General features: G+C 33.1%; 1 long non-coding RNA gene across 1 annotated transcript; it reads right to left on the minus strand.

The window, feature by feature from the left end:
* Positions 1-18,794: 18,794 nt before the first annotated feature.
* On the minus strand, positions 18,795-19,284 carry LOC11436586 (uncharacterized). Its single transcript, XR_003012220.2, has 2 exons — positions 19,137-19,284; positions 18,795-19,034 (listed from the first exon to the last, which is right to left on the minus strand). It is a non-coding gene; the product is annotated as an uncharacterized lncRNA (long non-coding RNA).
* Between the last annotated feature and the right edge of the window lie 309 nt (positions 19,285-19,593).

Below are 19,593 nucleotides of genomic sequence, written 5' to 3' on the forward strand. Positions count from 1 at the left end.
TCCCATCTAAAATTAATATTTTAGATTAATTACAGCGTGTAATTACGTGATTTTTTTTTTTTTCTTTTCTGAAGGGTAACTTCGCTATATGGTTATTGCATGTATGCTGATATTTTATTCGATGAGAATATATACCAATTTATGCTAAACATGCCATTATTGGTATTGGTCATTACATGTTTAGGAAAAGAAATCTTGGCTCTGTTTGACAAAGAAATTTTCGAGCTTATAGAGAATAGCTTATACAATCAAAATATACATGTTGAATAACAATATAAGTAGTTAGCTTAACCAATAAAAGGACAGTAAATAATCAGATACATTATTCTTTTGAAGGCAAAAAATGAAACAAATGTTTATAGATTTTCATCTGAGCTAATTATTTTTTTACGTAATTATAATGATTGTGGCGAATAACAGTATGCCAACAAAATGAAACGCAGTGGCAGGCAGATTAAGATCCAATATTCAACATGGGCTTGATGATTGATTTGGAAGTGTTTTTTTTTTTTAAGAATAAAAAATGAAATTTATAAACAAAAACAGTGACTTTTTTAGCATAAGGTGTACTAAAAAGACCACCCCAAAGAACAATCAGTCAGACAATGATTACAAAATAAAGGTCAGTCGATATCCAAGCAAAACAACGAGTCCAACCACCATCTCTGAGAACCATACATAAAAGTGGCTTTGTTAGCTTTCAGCCACCAATAAGAATTAAGTTTAACTTTGTCGGATTCAAGAGCATGAGGTTAGAGAAGCGTTGAAAAGGATGAGTAGTGGCAAGGCAGTTGGGCCGGACAATATACCTATCGAAGTGTGGAAGAGTCTTGGCGATAGAGGGATTGTGTGGCTCACAAACCTTTTTAACAAGATTATGAGGACGAAGAAAATGCCGAATGAGTGGAGAAAAAGCACTTTAATTCCAATCTATAAGAACAAGGGGGATATACAAAATTGCGTGAATTATAGGGGAATTAAGCTAATGAGTCATACCATGAAGTTATGGGAAAGGGTGATCGAAAGAAGACTAAGAAAGGAGACTCGAGTTACGGATAACCAATTTGGTTTTATGCCTGGAAGGTCGACTACGGAAGCAATCTACTTACTTCGACGCATGATGGAGCGATATCGGACGGATAAAAAAGACTTGCACTTAGTTTTCATTGATTTGAAAAAGGCATATGATAGAGTACCGAGAGAGATTTTGTGGAAAGCCCTGGAGAAGAAAGGGGTTAGCATTGCCTATATTAGAGCTATCAAGGATATGTATGAGGGAGCTTCGACTAGTGTGAGGACGCAGGATGGGACTACCGAAGATTTTCCGATAACAATAGGATTGCACCAAGGGTCAACCCTAAGTCCTAATCTTTTTACTTTAGTTTGGGATGTATTGACGGAACACATCCAAGAGTTAGCACCGAGATGTATGCTTTTTGCAGATGATGTAGTCTTGGTGAGTGAGTCGAGGGAGGAAGTGAACGGGAGGCTAGAGACCTGAAGGCAAGCCTTAGAAGTGTATGGATTCCGCTTGAGTAGAAGCAAGACGGAGTATATGGAATGTAACTTCAGCGGAAGGAGAAGTAGGTCTACCTTGGAAGTGAAAGTTGGAGATCATATCATACCCTAAGTTACACGGTTTAAAGATCTTGGGTCCTTCGTACAAAATGACGGAGAAATAGAAGCAGATGTAAGCCATCATATTCAAGTTGGGTGGTTGAAATGGAGAAGAGCCTCAAGTGTTTTGTGCGATAAGAAAGTACCACTTAAGTTGAAAGGAAAGTTCTATCGGGCAGCAGTCAGACCGACGTTGTTGTTGGGCGGTTAAGAGTCAACATGAGAATCAAGTAAGTGTAGCAGAGATGAGGATGTTGCGTTGGATGAGTGGTAAGACTATACATGATAGGATTAAGAATGACACCATTAGAGAGAGAGTGGGGGTAGCACCTATAGTAGAAAAGTTGGTAGAAAATAGGCTTAGATGGTTTGGGCATGTGGAGAGAAGACCCGTAGATGCCGTGGTAAGAAGAGTAGATCAAATGGAGGAGAGTCAAGTTAAAAGAGGTAGAGGAAGACCTAGGAAAACTATTAGAGAAACCATTAGAAAGGATTTAGAGTTCAATGAGTTGGATCCAAATTTAGTGTATGATAGAACACTATGGCATCATTTGATCTATGTAGCCGACCCCACTTAATGAAATAAGGCTTGGTTGTTGTTGTTTGTCGATAAGCTCTCTAATTTTAGTTTTTGATATTACTTGTTAATGATGATCTAGGCTTGGTCTTATTAAGATATAGTCTAGTGAAGTTTTAATTTATAAACTAGAGGGTAGATATCAATCAAGGATACAAAGCTTGACTCATGTGCCACTTTTGTGTCCTAACTATTTCATCTTTAAATTGACAATAAATTTAGCAAGAATGACCGTATACATTATGGTTTTTTTTTTTTAATTTACACTTTAGAATTTCAATAAAATTACGATATTATCATCAAGGTTGTCAGATTTATGAGTTTAGAGAGACTCCAAACGGATTTGCAGACTCTACTTGTATAAGTCTATGTAAAATTAGAATTGACATTAAAAAATATGCAAGTGACACATAAATAACATATACATTTATAATCAAACATCGATTAACATAAAAAGTTAAACTTTCAAGCTCCATAACAAACTTTTAAATAAAAAAAAATCATATTATAGCAAGCAAAGGAGCAAAGTAAGTAGATAAGGTCATAGTTTATTCCTAATTGGCTACTATACATATACAAAAAATAATCATGAACATATATGCTAATGATTTCAAACATCTAAAGATTTCAACCATCGTCATCATCACCATCATCTTCACCAACATTCTTGCCATCATCACCAAACTCAACATCGGATAAAACATCTTATTCAACATTACCTCCGCCACCACTTTGCACATCATTATTAACAACATTAGCTTCCACATAATTTTGATACACAACAAGAGAATTTGATCGATGATGGAGGAAGAAAATTTCATTGTTGAATGCGAATGTGACCTTAATTCTTCTATCTTTGGTGAGGGTGAGAGTTTTGTTTCTAAATTGAAAGTGGAAACGGTTTTTCAAATTTATTTAGTTTGAGGTTTTTTTTTTCCTTTAATTTTTTTTTTCAATAGAACTCATAGACTCGTAAATTTGTCATAGAATTACGACTCTTTGTGTGGTGTCTGAACGAATCTACATAAGTTTATCTGAGTCTACCACAAAAATTATTTTATCTTCAATTCCACTCGTTTTTGCTTTTTAAACTCGTCAACTCGTACGAGCCTACAAATATACTCGCGAATTTGAGAATCATAATTATCATAGTTTTGTCAAATCGCACCTTTAATATAAACACAAGCTTAATCAATCCTATTTTCTTGCATCACAATTTCTTGAATTCAAAAGGTGTTTCATAGCACTCTTATAATGAGAGGATGAGAGGAATTGATATTAACCATTGGATATAATCGTACGGTGCAGATTCAAAAGCTCATGGAAAAAGTAATTGCACGTGATTCTATTTTCCTACCCTTTTTCCTTCCCCTCTCTCGCCGAAACACTGCAAGTCTTGAACGAAACCCTTTAATGGAGATTGGAGCTACACTTAAATTGGTGGACATACCTAATACCTTCATATTTTTTTTTTTTTTGGTACAAAATACCTTCATATCTTAATTGCGTCTATATAGGTACAAGAGATGAAAGGAAAATGATATTCTTATTTTTCTACATTATTTGATGTTCATCATGAAATCATTAAAATTTCACAGAAATTATGGTTCAGATTGTTCGATGTTTAGCATAATAATAATAATAATAATAATAATAATAATAACCCCTTTTTTTAATTTTCAGGTTAATTGGTTTTTTAGGACAATTACATGATTTTGTTTTGCAAAATTGAATTGAACATGAAAAGCATACTCCTGCTATTGATCTAGATTCAGAAGGTAGAAAAATGTAAAAAGAAAAATGTCATATGAACAAAGAGATGAAGAGATGGGGAAGTGTAGAGATGCACATCAGTAAAGAGATGAAGATGCTGTAATGTAAGCGAGATAGGGGAAGGAGAAAGGGTAGGAAATATAATCATGTGCAATTACTTTTTCCATGAGTTTTTGAATCTGCACCGTACGATTATATTCAATGGTTAATATTAATTCCTCTCATCCTCTCATTATAAGAGTGCTCTCATTTGAAACACCCTATATATATATATATATATATATATATATATATATATATATATATATATCAATTCTCGATGAATCTAAAAATTGAATTTTTTTTCTTATAATAAAAATCAGATCGATAATTAGAAAGATTGGCATGAAGGCTTGTGTGTGGCCACAAAGCCTACCATGTTACTTTTGCTCTTCCTTGCCCAGTCCACATTATTTACTCAGATGCAAATATCTTGAACACTTGACGTCAGTATGTAATCTATCTATTTCAAGATGTTTCTTGGGTGGGCGGTGGCCCACTTACCAAGGAGCTGCAAGCTCAAAATCATATTGTTTGTGTTTTAGCAAAAAAAAAAATTAACAAGGTAAAATGAAATTTTATATTAAACGATAAAAGATACTCCTTTTAGTACGGGATATGTCAAAGAAGTGCAATAAAGTTTAAATACAAAAATTCACGAATAATAAGAAACAAAGTAAAAACATCTAACCAACGTCCAAACTATCAAAAGGACGGTTCCACCATCCAAATAACTCAATAGAAACATTTAGATCATTTTTCTTCTACCACCACAGCAATAGATACTTGACATTATCCAACAAGCAAGATATAGATTGTTCGTTATTATTAAAAAATGGGAAATGTTAACCAGTGCCCCCGCGGGCACTGGTTAAGGAATTATAAAAGGAAATATTGTATTGAAAATTGTGTATTTTACTTTTTGAGTGTGCGTTTGATTTGCTAAAAAATGAAGGACATGACAAAACAACTCTAGTTGTCCAGTGTTTGATTTGTAAAACTGTTTCAGGTACAGGACAAACTGGAGCCAAGGGACAGGACAAAAACTCATATTTTTGTCCCTCACCAAACCACAGCATAACTTTTTGTCCCACGTATAAGTTGTCTAAAATACCAAAATAGCATTTTGTCCCCCAAAGATCGTATAAAACAACAAATTACTCAATGCCATAAAAAATTTGTCCTGTGCTGTTCTGCCTTGTGTTGTACTGTTCTGTCCAGTACTTACTGTTTTGCAAACCAAACACACCCTGAAAGTTCAAAAAGTGTTCTTTTCAATGCAAAATTTAACTTTTATTTCTACTTCTAATTCCTTAACTAGTGCCCCGTTAACAAGACCCTTAAAGAATCTATCATTTCTTTCTTGTCAAATCACCCAAATTGTAGCAAGCCACAATAAGTGCATAAAAGATTGTCGCTTTTTGAACCACCTGACAAATAACAAATGGTGAACTGAATCCACCCCACCACATGCAGAAACACACAGAGAACCCTCATCAAGTAAGACACCACGTGTAACATCACAAATGACTTTCAGGATTGTCGACTAACCCCACAAACCAACACGAATCTTTTCAACGTGTTTTATCCTCACTCGCACACTTTCCGAGAAACTTTTTAGAAGGTCACCCATCCCAAAATTGCTCCAAGTCAACCACGCTTAACTGTTAAGTTATTATGGTTTGGGGTACCGAAAGAAGATGCATCTTGTTGGTATAGATAGTACCAAATAATTCTTATAAGCCTTCCTTCAACCATTTCGTCTCATACTTGCACGTTCTCAAGATCCCTCTCATTCTAATGTGATTTCGTTGCCTATAAGCTACAAAAAGTCGCGCATTACCATGCCTTATGCGCCAACTGTAACAACCCGATTTTTCGCTAGATTTATTTTAATTCTTTTTATTATGTGTTTTATGTGCATGTGTGTGATTATTCATCATTGGTTGCATTTTCATGGGTTTCTGTGTTAGAAGGGTATTTTAGTCATTTTGGACTTAGGGGTATTTTGGTCATTTTGTGAGAACGGGTAAATTATAAGTTTGATGAGAATTATTTTTAGTATTTGGTGAGAGCCATTAGTTTTACCGAGTTACTAGAGTAATAATTAAGGTTTTACCGTTTAGTGGCTGTTGGTGATATTTTACCGTTATTGGCCGTTATTAGTGAACTACCGTTGTGTGTGTAGGAGCATTTTAGAATGAGTTGAAATGGGTTAAATCCATTAAATTTGAGAGTTAGGCCCATTAAGGGGACTTGATATAAAAACCTTGTCTTAGAGGAAATTTCCTCACACTTTCACTTCATAAAATATTTTGAGAGTTAGAGAGAGAAAGTGGGAGCAAGACGAAGAAAGAGTTAGAGAGAAGAGGACTTGAAGAATCAAGGATTGGGAGAGAGCTAGGAGCAAAATTGAAGCCTAAGCTAGGGAGATTAATCTAACTAAGGTAAGGGGGTTAGAATTCATCATAATCATTATTGCAATTTTTCAATTATTTGTATGAAAAGTGCTTAATTGGGTGAATTGATTAATTGTTCATAAATGATGAAATTCGTGCTCTAATTATGATGACATGTTTGGATGTATGAAGTCATGGATAATTGAATTGTTGTTAGTCGAATTACATGTTCAAAGTGTATGAAAAGGGTATATGTTGAAAATATGCTCAATTGGTGAATTATGCTTTGTTGTTGTTGAATTGTGATGAGTTTCATGATCAATTGATGGTGTTGTTGATATGTCATGTTGATGATAATTAATGGCTTGGGTTTGCATGATTCATGATTTGGTGAAAATTGGTGAATTGGTCCTAATGTCAATTGTTTTTATGTTGAATAAGTCTTTGTGAGTCTTTTTAGTCATATTGACCTATAAACATCATCTGGAAACACATTTGGGCAACGAGGGATCAAAATTGGGGATTTTAGGTGAAAATGAAACCCGTAACATTTTCTGCTGAACTGTGAATGTTCGCTTAGAGGTTCGCTTAAGCGACCTGTAAGCGAGCATTCATACTATTTTTCTGGGTTCAGGTCGCTTAAGCGACATGCGAGCGAGCGTGTAAGCGAACTTTCTGGAAGCTACTGGAACTCGTTCGCTTAAGCGAACATGTGGTCGCTTAAGCGAACTAGTGAGCGACCAGTCAGTGACCAGAAAGCGTACATTGTTGCTAGATACTGGAACTCGTTCGCTTAAGCGACCACCTGGTTCGCTTAAGCGAACAAGCCCAGTTTCAGCCACTTTAATCTTTTGTTCCGGGTCTTTGGGGGCCAATCCGAGCTTTGTAAAATGATTCTTTCAACATGTTTAACTACTGTTTAATCCCCTAAACCTACTGGAACAATGATTAGCTTGCCTAAACTTGAAATTGTTCAATTGAGTCTTAACTTGGAAGTTTTTGGGAATTCTAGACTTTTTATCGAAAACAAACTTTTGCAAATAATGGAACTTACAAGTTGAACCTACAGCTCATATAGACTTAGGTAAGACTTGTAAGAGTGGTCAAACATCTTAATCATGTTAAAAGTGATATTTTGGGGTGAGAATGCGAAAGATTGTGAAATTGGTTTTTTCGTACGAACTTGAGTTATTCTTGGATTAATGTCTAATAATCCGGAGATGGCTCAAGTTCATGAACACATGATTGGGCAAGGTTGTTTGAGAACTTTCAACTTGTCTATGTCGTTTTGTCTTGGGATTTATCAATGTTGGCCGTTTGCCACTTGATACGGTTTTGGTCGGAAATGCTTCTTGAGCCAATTGTCTTATGAGTTATTGTGATCATTCTTGTATGACTAAGTGAAGTTGTATAAATGAATGCTTGTATTTTGGATATGATGTTTATCATGAGTTGTGTATGCTATCTTACTTAGAATGTAAGGAATGCTTGAAATGGTGAAACCATATGAGATAAATGATGTTGAATGACATTGTTGATTATTGATAATCATGTTGATGTGTGATGATGAATTCCATGATTTGGTTGTGTATGGACATGTTTTCTTGATAATGCAAATGTTGTGGAGATGATCAATATAATTGGGAGTTGTCCTATATATTGTGGTGAAAATTGTGTATTGTTGTCGCATTATCGAGTCTTGTTACATGTCCATGCATCATAGTCGAGTTGAGATTTGATAAGATGTTTTTGTTGCATCTTTGGGCTCCGGCCTAGCAGAGATCATTTAGTGATCTAGTTTTGTGGATTTCGGTCTTGCAGAGATCCTTAGTGATCTAGATTTGTGGGCTCTGGCCTTGTCGAGACCTTTGGCGGTCTAGATATAGGTGACGACCTTGAAGTGAAATGGTACCACATGCATATATGTGTCGGACTAGGTGCACATCATGACATGAGTCTTGTTTTGAAGTGTGATTGGTGATTGTGTATGAATAACTGTGATTTGGTGATTGTTCCTGACACATGGAATTGGTGATTAATTGATGTGAGAAATTGAGATTATGATATTTGTATTTATATGTGAATATTATTGATCAATTACATGATGTTTATATTGAATTATTCATGTTAACTGTTATTTGGATTATGATGATGTAATACTTACCCCCAGTGGTTTTGACCGCTTACCTGTCTGTATGGATGGGTAGACGTTGTGCAGGAGTAGTTGCTCTGGTGAGTCTTTTGTGCTTGGTGAATATCGGGAGCTTTCTCCGATATCAGTGTTGTAAAGTCTAGGTGGCTCTGATCTAGGCATTTGTCATAGTCTAGATTGTTTATTTGGATTATTGTTCATAATTGGAGTTTTACCCGTATGTTGGGAATTTGAGATTCATCTACGTTGATGTAATAATTGATCCATGACATGTTTATTTGGAGTTCTCTGGTTTATATTCCGCTGCGACTGTTGAAGTTTATATACATGGTTATGGTTTTGAATTTTTGTATGATGACGTAACATCCATTTCTTGAATAAATATATTATTCACATGTTTAATTGCTTTAATAGAAATATGAGTGCTACACCAGCGATCACTCCCCGCCATCGTCATCCTCGAACGTTACATGCCCATAAACTACCGTTTGGTTTGTCCCCGTACCACATCGTACAGGGAGAGGCCTGCTCTGATATCACTACTCCCACCCAATTGCCATATGTATTAACAAAGTCGTGTTTTTCCTTAAGTCAACAACATTACTTTAAAAAATTATGTGACATAACAGATGAATTCACAAAGTTAGAGGGGGAATATAGGTAAATGCTAAAATTATCAAATTCAATATGCAGAGACTGCTATATTTCCTCTTTCAAATGCAACTTGTCTCACTCGAAAAGGAGTTTCCTAGCTTAAGATATCAATTTTCAAAGCTAATAGACTTAGAGTATTTTATAAAACAGAACAATTATCTTCATAATATCACAAAATTGTGCACAAGTACTACTAAACTACAAAATTTTGTAGAAATATAATACTATATCTTAGCAAAAAATTACTCTAATTTCTCTCTTTCATAATCCTCTAGTTCATAATCTTAGCCGAAAATCACTCAAAAATAAATTTTCTAGTTCAAGTTATATCCAATTTAATCCAACTACATCATAATCTTCTTATGCAGAAAATTACTCTAATTTCTCTCTTTCATAATCCTCTATGTACACAAAGTAACCATTAACAACAACTTTCTATAGAACTAAATCACCACTAACCTTTAAACAAATTTCTTACCAATTCAATTCTCAATCACAACCTATGCACATCAACACCTGTCACCAAAACACCAATTTTACACCATTTATCCATGAACATTAATTTTTCATATGATCAATTCTCATTAACACACCAACACCTTAAAACCTCATTCTATATCTCCAATTCCATGATTTTTACTCACTTCTTCTTATATATTCCAAAGAACAACATCATCATATTTAAATCACGAATTTAACATGAAAACAATATAATTCAGAAACGAAAATCAAACATATAATTACGGCAACATATAAGAACATGAATTTAACAAAGATTCATCGAAAATAATTACAACAACATAAATGAACATGATTTTAACAAAGATTCATCCAAATTAATTATAACAACATGAGTTTAACAACGATTCATCATAAAAGTTAAGAAAACATTGAAAGTTAAGGACTCCTCGCTACCCACATGAATATACTACCCATGGATTGAATAAAACTCCACCCTTACCTCAATGTTTAACGGCAACGGTGAATTCTACGGTTAAATCTCTCCCTAGCTTTCTCTCTATGCCTTCTTTGCCTCCTTTCCTCTAAAACCCCTATTTTCTTTTGCTCTCTCAACTTCTTTTTGTTTCTTTGTAACCTTAATCTCTATTCCTTATCTTTTAACAAATTTAGATTTTATTTAATTTTTTTTCTTCACATAAACTTTAGACAGATTGACTATATGAACCCCCTAGTTGATTATTATTCTCTATGTAACTACACATAATTGCTATTTACACCTCCTTTTGTCCAAATCATTAAAACGTTATTTTCTTCCTAAAAATTATTTTCTCGCATTCCTTAACCAACTTGTCAACCCTTTTTTCGCACCGTTGTCAGGATTGTTGATACTTTCGACTAAGAAATTTAAATTACTTATTTTTATTTAACTTTATTTTTCTGTCATTTATTCTTCAGTCATTTATTTTTCCACATTTTATTTTTCTGTTTTCAAAAATTCCAAAATTCCAAAAGAAAAATTAAAAATACCAAAACTATTTAGTCCTAGTTGAGTTATTTTTTATTTTATTTTTACAGTCTAGTTTTCCATTTAGTTTATTTATTATAGTCATTACTAACATAGTTTATTTTTCGGTTTTGCATTCAGTCTATTATTTCCATTTAGTACTAACCATTTATATTTTTCTTTTTGTTTTCCCAATTAGGAACTAACCCTATTCGTTTATTTTATTTTTATTTTTTAGAGTCTTAGTTTAGGATTTTATTTTTACCATTGCATTTTAGGGAGTCGTAGTAAAAATAACGGTTGTTATAATATCTACATTAGATCGAGTCTAGTTTAATTAGGTTATTTATTTAGAGTCAGTCATTTAATTTTGTATTTAGAATTAGGTTTAGCATTTAGTATTAGTAATAGAGTCTTAGGTTTAATTAGTAGTATAATTAGGTATTTACTTTAATAGTTAATTTAGACCGAGTCTGCATTTAGGAAACAATAGAGGCAAGTAACCGCATAGGAATTAACCCCAAACCTAATTTAAAATCAAGCGCAAAATAATTTTTGTTAGAATTTTTCTCGAACTTGAAATTATTGTGTGAAATAGGTAACCATTGAATCAACCAAAATCAATTAACGATGAGACTGGAAAACAAAATTCGGAGCAGTTGATCAAATTACTAAAGAAGGTGAAGGTTACTAGTTCTTTTGTGAAGAAGTTGGAAAAAGAGCCGGGATACCTTGAATTTCAGCAAGAGGCAGGACTGCAGCGACAAGAGTTGTTGAAGTCAAAACAAGCTGGAAAGGACGAACATATTCATTCGGTGGAAGTAAATAGAGAGACACCTCAGAAGGAAGACAAGCAAAAGCGAGAATGTGCCGCCAGAGTTAAATGCTTTGCATAAAATTCTCAAACAGTACAAGGTAATCATGCCCATTAAGGAAACGATCGAACAAAGCCCATGCTGCATCATGTTTCTTCAAGAACTCTTGAAGAAAATAGAGGTTCATCTTAGAATCCTAGCCTAAAACGATTTAGTTACCCATGGTAACTAAAAACAAATTACAAAAGAAATAAAACATACTCTAGAAAAACCTTGATTGAGGAGAGAGACTCCTCCCTTGATTTAGTTAACCATGATGAATGTGAACATGGGCGAAAATACCGAGTTTTTTGCACAAAAAAAGTCACATAATAATGCCTTGAACTGCAAGGAACATGCACCAGGCTCCTAGAACCATGCGCCAGGCGCATGTGAGTGAGATTTCAGGCACCAGGTTCCTACATTCAAGCGCTAGGCGCCCCAGTACAAAGTTATTGGGCGCTCCATTTTGAGTGCTTGGGCGCATGTGAGTGCCTCTGATGCTGAAAATGTATGTTTCTTCGCCTTTTTAGGTGTTTGCTTATATGTAAGATGTGTTCGAACTTGGGAACATAATTTCTCCATATGTAACGTCTTCTGAAGCCTCTTGAATCTTCATTCTTCATCTTCCCATGGACTTCACAAATCTTCAGATGTATTGCTTTGCCAATATGCATGATGTCTTCGTGAATTACAAAAAAAAAAAAAAAACACCCTAAAAAATTGTTATGTTTTGGGAAGAATAGAATTATTGACTCAAATATAGAAAACATTACAATTGTCTCGAAATCATATTCAATTGCTCTAATACTCCTCTATTCTCCTTTTAAAACCTACTAAAAATGAGTGAAAAAACATGCTAAGAATAATGTAAGTTTACCTGTCATCATATTGTTTGGGTGCTATAGTGATTGTAAATTGGTTTCTTTCAAAGAGCTTGGTTGGGAATTAAGGGTCCAAAGGTAAAAGAATGATTCCAAGGTGAATTAAGGGTGCAAATGTAAAAGAGTTATTTCTTTCTAATCTTCTCAAGTTCAAGGGGATTTAAACTCCAGACATAGCAAAAAAGAGTTTGAGGTGAAGAACTTCAAAGATTACATGGGAGCTTGGGTTTTGAAGACTTAGAGAATCTCCAATTTCAAGGGTTACTTGAAGATTGGTGGTGTTGTGGTTGCTTAGGATGGAGGGTTAGGGTTATCGAGAGAATTTTTTTGTAATCATAAAAATTTGTAAACATTTCTAAAAAAAAGTGGAAGTCTTTGATAAAGACGTATTTTATCAAGAAGAGTAAACATACCCTGAAGCAAGTACGAAAGGGGAAACTAAATTCTGGTGTTCTACTCTTCCCTATCCTTTTAGATTTTTGAATTAATTTTTATATATGAATTTTATGTTTGAACCAATTTGATTTGATTGTGATTAACTTTTTCACTTAACCTTATCTTGATTCATTGAATTAAGATTTTTTTCAAATTCAATTTTATCACAATTAAACTTCAATTAAGTTTCAAATCCTTAACTCATATACTTTGTGTTCCTTAGTGTTAGTGTGGTTTATTATATTGCAATTAGGTTTGGTTTGAGTTTGTCTAGTTTTGTGATTTTGAAATTCTAGCGTACATCTTTTAATATGTTCTGTATGATGTTACGGAGTTTTTTATGTTACGATTAATGTTTCAACATTACGCGATAAACAAAAAAAAAACAAGAAAATAAAAGACAGGAAAGTAAAGAACACAGTGAGTTTGTTGACCTAGTTCGGTGACAAACACACATACTCTGGGGGCTACCAAGCCGGGAAGGAAATTCACTAGTGTAGTCTTTATTCAATAGCTCTCAGCAAACTCCTCGTTTACACTATATGACCTAGGACCTACCCGTATAGACTTCAACCTAGGAACTCATAGATCTGAGATCCCATCTCACTATCCTAATAGTCAGTCACTGCCCTAGTGACCTATCAGACCTAAACCAAAACAAAATAGAAGTTACCTTCCAACACAAACAACTAAAACCTTGTTTCATAAATTCGGTGTAGTACAAAGAGTAATCAATACTCACACAGAGTCCTAACAAGTATCACAAACGATATGAGAAAGAACACACAATAGATTCTAAACTTGCATCACAAACGATACAAAAGCAGAATACATGAAGACTAAAACCCTAAAAATCTAAACTTTTTAGTATGACGGCTTGAATGAACAATTAGGTCTTGAAGTCTTCCTTATATACTGAAGCAGCTTGGGCTAAATAATATGTTGGGCTTCAGTAACAATGCAGATCGGTTCAGCTTAATCTGCAAAACAAGAATCAGAAACAAATCTGGAAAGTCCTAAAATGTCGGAACATTTATAGGATCGTTCCAAAAAATATTAAATATTTCCTAAAATATAAAATACACTTTAGAAATATTCTACAGCTGATTCTTAGATGATATGCGCGTTACTTGATCAATATGATAAGGAAATATTGTTTCCTTAAACAATAAGGGGCGCGCGTACAAATAGGCGAGAACTCAAGCACACTGAACCGTGCCAGAATGTTGGAGCATCGTATCCAACATCTTCCAAAGACGCCTAAACACATGTTGGAACTTTAGTTCCAACTTACAGAACAAGGATATTTGTTTTAGCAACAATGCAGCCAATACAAATACCCAACAGATTTGTATATTTGATTATGATAACTGGTGTGATTAAAAAGATTCAACATTTGAACCTCTCAATTCAACTTCGAATCTTGGGTTTTAATCATTGTCCTAAGAATTTGTTATCGTTGTTGTGCATGAATATGATAAGTTATAAGTTTTCAATTTGCGCTTTGACAAACTCTTTGAAATTTGAAAAATGTTATTCACCCCCCCTCTAGCGCACCTTTTTGTTCGCCATATAGACCAACAAGTGGCATCAAGAGGTTTGATCTCTTAACTAATGGTTAACTACTCGAAGAGTCAATATGGCAAACAAAGAGCTTAAGGGGGCGTACAATAGACCACCAATTTTTTACGACGAAAAGTATGACTATTTGAAAGAATGCATGAGCATTCATATCATATCGTTGTGACTCAAAAGTTGTTGACAAATGATTACATATTGTTATGACTCAAAAGAAATCCATGTCAACCGATTGTTTTTCTGAAATTGAGGTAGAACATTCTAGTTTTGAATTGAAAAGAATAGAAGAAAGAGTAAAAGTGATGATTTTGTATATATGAAAATTGGGATAAGATTGGTAAGTATGGAGGTTATGTTCCTGCCAAATTCTTATTTAATGCTATGGGTTTTAATTTTAAATTTTTTTCCTTTTTTATTTTTAGGATTTTTTATCATTATAATGTAACAATGATGATGAGTTGAAGATGATGATGTTTTTTTTTTTTAATTTATGTTCATAATTTTTTGTTTTAATTAAAAAAATTAAGTAAAAAATATAAATTATCGTGTCTTATCAGCATTTAACTGACACATAACCATCTTTAACAGAGTGAGATGGAAAAGGTTAATTGTGCAAATACTGAACAACTTAAAGGATCTATGTGGTATTAGAAAATTTAAAGGACGAATTGTAACACCATAACCCCTTAAAGTGATAAATTACGTAAATAATACAAATCATGCAAAGGATTTATATGTTACTGCTTCTGTAAGTTCAACATGCATAAATAATCTTCTCAAACATCGCAGCGGAATAATAATATCTTATCATCAGCTAAAATAAAACATCTCCAAAGTTGTCATGTCATATAAATCTCAATACAACACCAAATATAAAATCTCAATTCAACATACTGAGTGAATAAAATCTCGACAAAACATGAATGTAAATAAACAAACTGACACCCCTAAATCAGAGCCCGACTCTAAGACTCCAAAAGCAAAACGAGGTAGCTCCAAAGCTAACCTCTAGCAACTCACCAAGCTAAAGCAAACTATTCATGCACACCGTCTACCCATCCAAAAGAATAAGGTATGCGATCAACCAAACAACCACTGGGGGTTAGTTCACATCTCATAATTAAGGTATATTCAAACATAAGCATTCAAGGATTAATGCATAACATATGTACATATACATACTCAACATCCCTAGAATACAAACTCCACATGAAGATTATCTATAATTCAACTTCAATCATATCGTCCTATGTCTATCATAATACATCAAGTATATTCATACTTTAAATTATCATAAAAAATTCATCATTTGTAACATCCATCAATAAAAGAATTACTCACCTTATTCCTCATTTAGCCCTATCAACCGAAAAAATACAAAACATCATTTCAAAAGTATAAGCAAGGAAATCATTGTCACCAAAGAGATCATCAAATCACATACATATAATACACACTTCATTATTTTCACAAAAATAAATATCATCAATTAAAATCACCAAGTGTCCATGTTTCACCAAAAATAACAAACATCTACAAGTACACATCTTCATATATTCACCAAATTTCACCAAGTTCACCAATGCATATAAACCACCAAACACATATCAAATATGACACATTTAACAACTTCACCAAATGTATGCAACGCGCCTAGACACGACTCTATATGCATGTGGTACCAGTCGTCACCTCAAGATACATTTGTATCATAGTCTTCGCCAATCTGAATACAAAGTATTCTTCGTCGCCAATATAGATATAAATATTCAACTCAACATTTATGAATGCATGAACATATGACTCAATCAATGCATATGTTCAACAACAAATCGTCAACAATCAACATCAACATTTTTCAATGCATGCATACACCATCAAAGTCGTCGCCAATTTGCATGTAAGAATTCGTCACCATTAATAAATCATCATTATTAACATCAACAATATCATCATAAATAATAATCATATTTTTTTTTGTTACAATAAATAATAATCATATTTATCACCAAACATTCATCAGATAGTCATCACTAAAAGAAACACCTTCATAATTCACAAGTCATAATTCAACAAGAATCATTATCAAATCATCAAATTTAAATTACCAAAGAATCATCATCAACAACAATCAACTTAAAGAAACAACAAAGTTCCAAAATCACATCTTGCATAAACGATAAAAAATTATCCACGTCATGACATTAATCATATTAAACATCCAATTCTCATTGATTCATTCTTATTATAACATATCATCTTAAGCATGAAGTCAATTGCAAGTTATCCGGTCATGAAATCACATTTTAACAAAGTTCGTCTATTTCCACAACTTTCTACATTTCTAAGTAATTCAACAAAATAAGGTAAACATGTCCTAACACCTCAACCAAGCATATACACTACTCACATATGATTAGAGTAGCACATGCATATAGGCATTATAGGCCAATTCTGATTAATTCCAAAATTTCACTAATTCGTATCGTTTTATCATTTTTCCAAAGAGTTCCAATTTTCAAGCAAAACCATGTCAAAGCTCATGAATACCATCCAAAACAGTTTTATAAATCAAGGTTACAGTAAACAACCCTAACCCTACCATTTTCCTTTGAGAAAAACGAGTTTTAAAAAATTATGCGTTCTTGAGCATTTTTCACAAAGTTTGATACGATTCACAAAACCAAGTTCAATCTAACTCAATTGATATTTCCAAAGGTTTAGAAAACTTAAATACAGTTAAGTACATTAAAAGAATCAGTTTGGACGATCCGGATTGGCCCAGAGTACCCGGAACGTCAAAATCATGAGTTGTTGTACTAATAAACTCGATATAACAAGTGATCACTCGCTACAACGAGTTTGACAGCACAGGGGAACCCAGATTTTGGGTTCCTCTCAGGAACTCAATCAATTTTCATCCAAAATCCTCAATTTTGACCCCCCATAACCCCAAATTTGACCCCAAAACTTGAACATTAGTTTGTAACCATCAAAATGCATTCAAAACAACAACAAACTTGGAATTATAACACCAATTCACCTCAAATTCATCATTTAGCTCATTTCCACCAAAACCCTCAATTTTCGCATTTTTCATTCAAACTTCACAAACAACCACACTAATTCAAACCCCATGCCCCCATGAACATACAAACATAAACAAACATCCATGAAGTGAATTCAAACATGTTTCAACAACAATCACTCACAAATTCATGATTCACACTCAATTAATAAAAAATCATCAAAACGACATATCAACAACAACAACTATGAAGTTTAAACTCTTAATACAACAATTTCATGAAGTTTATCATACCCACAAATTCACTTGAATTAGGAGCACGAATTTCATCATTCAAAAATCTCAAAAATCACAATTAACATAAAAGCACTTAAACTCATAATTGAAAATATAAGATTATGACTTAATTGATGAAAAGAAACCATCCTCCTTACCTCTAGCTTGGAAAATCTTAACTATGGCTTCACTTTAGCTCCCCCAAGTCTCTAGCCTCTTCCTCTCTTTAAGCTTTCATTCTCTCTAAACCTTTCTTTGTTCTTTTCCTCTTGAGATCTATTTTCTCTCTCTACCTCTCAAAATATTTTGTGAAGTGAGTGAATGAATGTAAAGACCTAATTTTCTCACAAGTGTTGTGTTTATATAGTCATCACATAATTGGGGTAGGTTCCTAATTGTCTTAATGGACTCAATATTCTTACCAACTAATTCACCAAGTTTACTACTCACCTAAACCGTCAAATAACGAATAATGACCGTTCCTAAATAATTACCTCAACTCACTATAACTTGGTAAAAATAATTATTCCCACTTAAAACACCAAAAATAACCGTCTCAATAAAAATTACTATTTTACCCTTGCTCATCAAATGACCAAAATACCCCTGAGTCTAAAAATGGCTAAAATAACCTTCTGGGCCAAAAATCCACTAATCCCGAATAAAATAAACAGAGAGACAAATAATCACACAAAATAAATAAAAAAATAATTCTAGCGAAAAACGGATTGTTACACCAATATATTACAAACTCTAAATTTAAAGGACTGCATATGTAATATGGCCTAAATTCTACTAAAACTTTTGGAATTTATTGTTCTACTGAGATTCAGTAAGTATTTATTAGTATCATACTATCATATAAGCAACCGCAAAAATATATTTTTGACTTATAAAGAGCAATATCTTAATATGTTGTAGAGTATTACACCAAAGTTAAGAGAAAAGATGACAATCTTAATAATATTGTTTGCTGATTTATTTTATTTTATTCCATTATCATTATCATTATCGTATAGTAGAAATCTATGATTGTAAGGTTCATATAATTAGGAAAAGGAAATAAAAACAAAACAAATCCAATTATTGGGTGGCAATTTAATAATTAAATGAAATCTCATGGAATGTTTTATCACAAGAGATTTTTATATCTTTTCTTTTTGCAATAATTTTTCCTTCATTGTAGAGTATTTGGGACCATATGTAAGAACACATTCACATTTGTTATTCACACACCACGCAACCCGAGGTGCTAAACACATGTTTTTTGGACAATCAAAGTCGTTTTTACATTCAATATGTGCTGTAATGAAAAAAGAAAATATGAGAATGTTGTTGAATAAAAGGGATAAAAGATTTGTACAAAGTGAAGAAAGAAACTTTAAAAGCATGAAAAATGGATTACCATTAACATTTGTAATAACAACAAATATGGAAAGAAAGATTATCATAACGTAAACAAACTCCATAATTTTAGGCATCTTTCGCCCTTTGCATGTAGTAATGAAGAGAAAATAGTTTTCAGCACTTATAAAATTGTGAAAAATATACTCCTAAATATCAAATCATTATAAAATATCTATTGAATACATTGAAGTGTTATATATTGTCCTTTTTGACACACTTGTTAAGGTGGTCCCGTAATTCCCCAAATTACAAGAAACCATTATTTTTTACCAACTTTTCATTGTTTCTTAACCTTTCATGATAGGAAAAAGAACTAAGAAAATAATAATAATTTTTCTTATAAATTTTTTACCATAGTTTTTCTTATATAATTTTGACATCTCTTTTTCTCTTCCATGATTTATCACGCATATTGCACCTGTTCGTGTTGGATTTTGCATTGCATATTGCACATG

Source organism: Medicago truncatula, chromosome 5 (assembly GCF_003473485.1).
Source record: "Medicago truncatula cultivar Jemalong A17 chromosome 5, MtrunA17r5.0-ANR, whole genome shotgun sequence".
NCBI lineage: Eukaryota > Viridiplantae > Streptophyta > Magnoliopsida > Fabales > Fabaceae > Medicago > Medicago truncatula.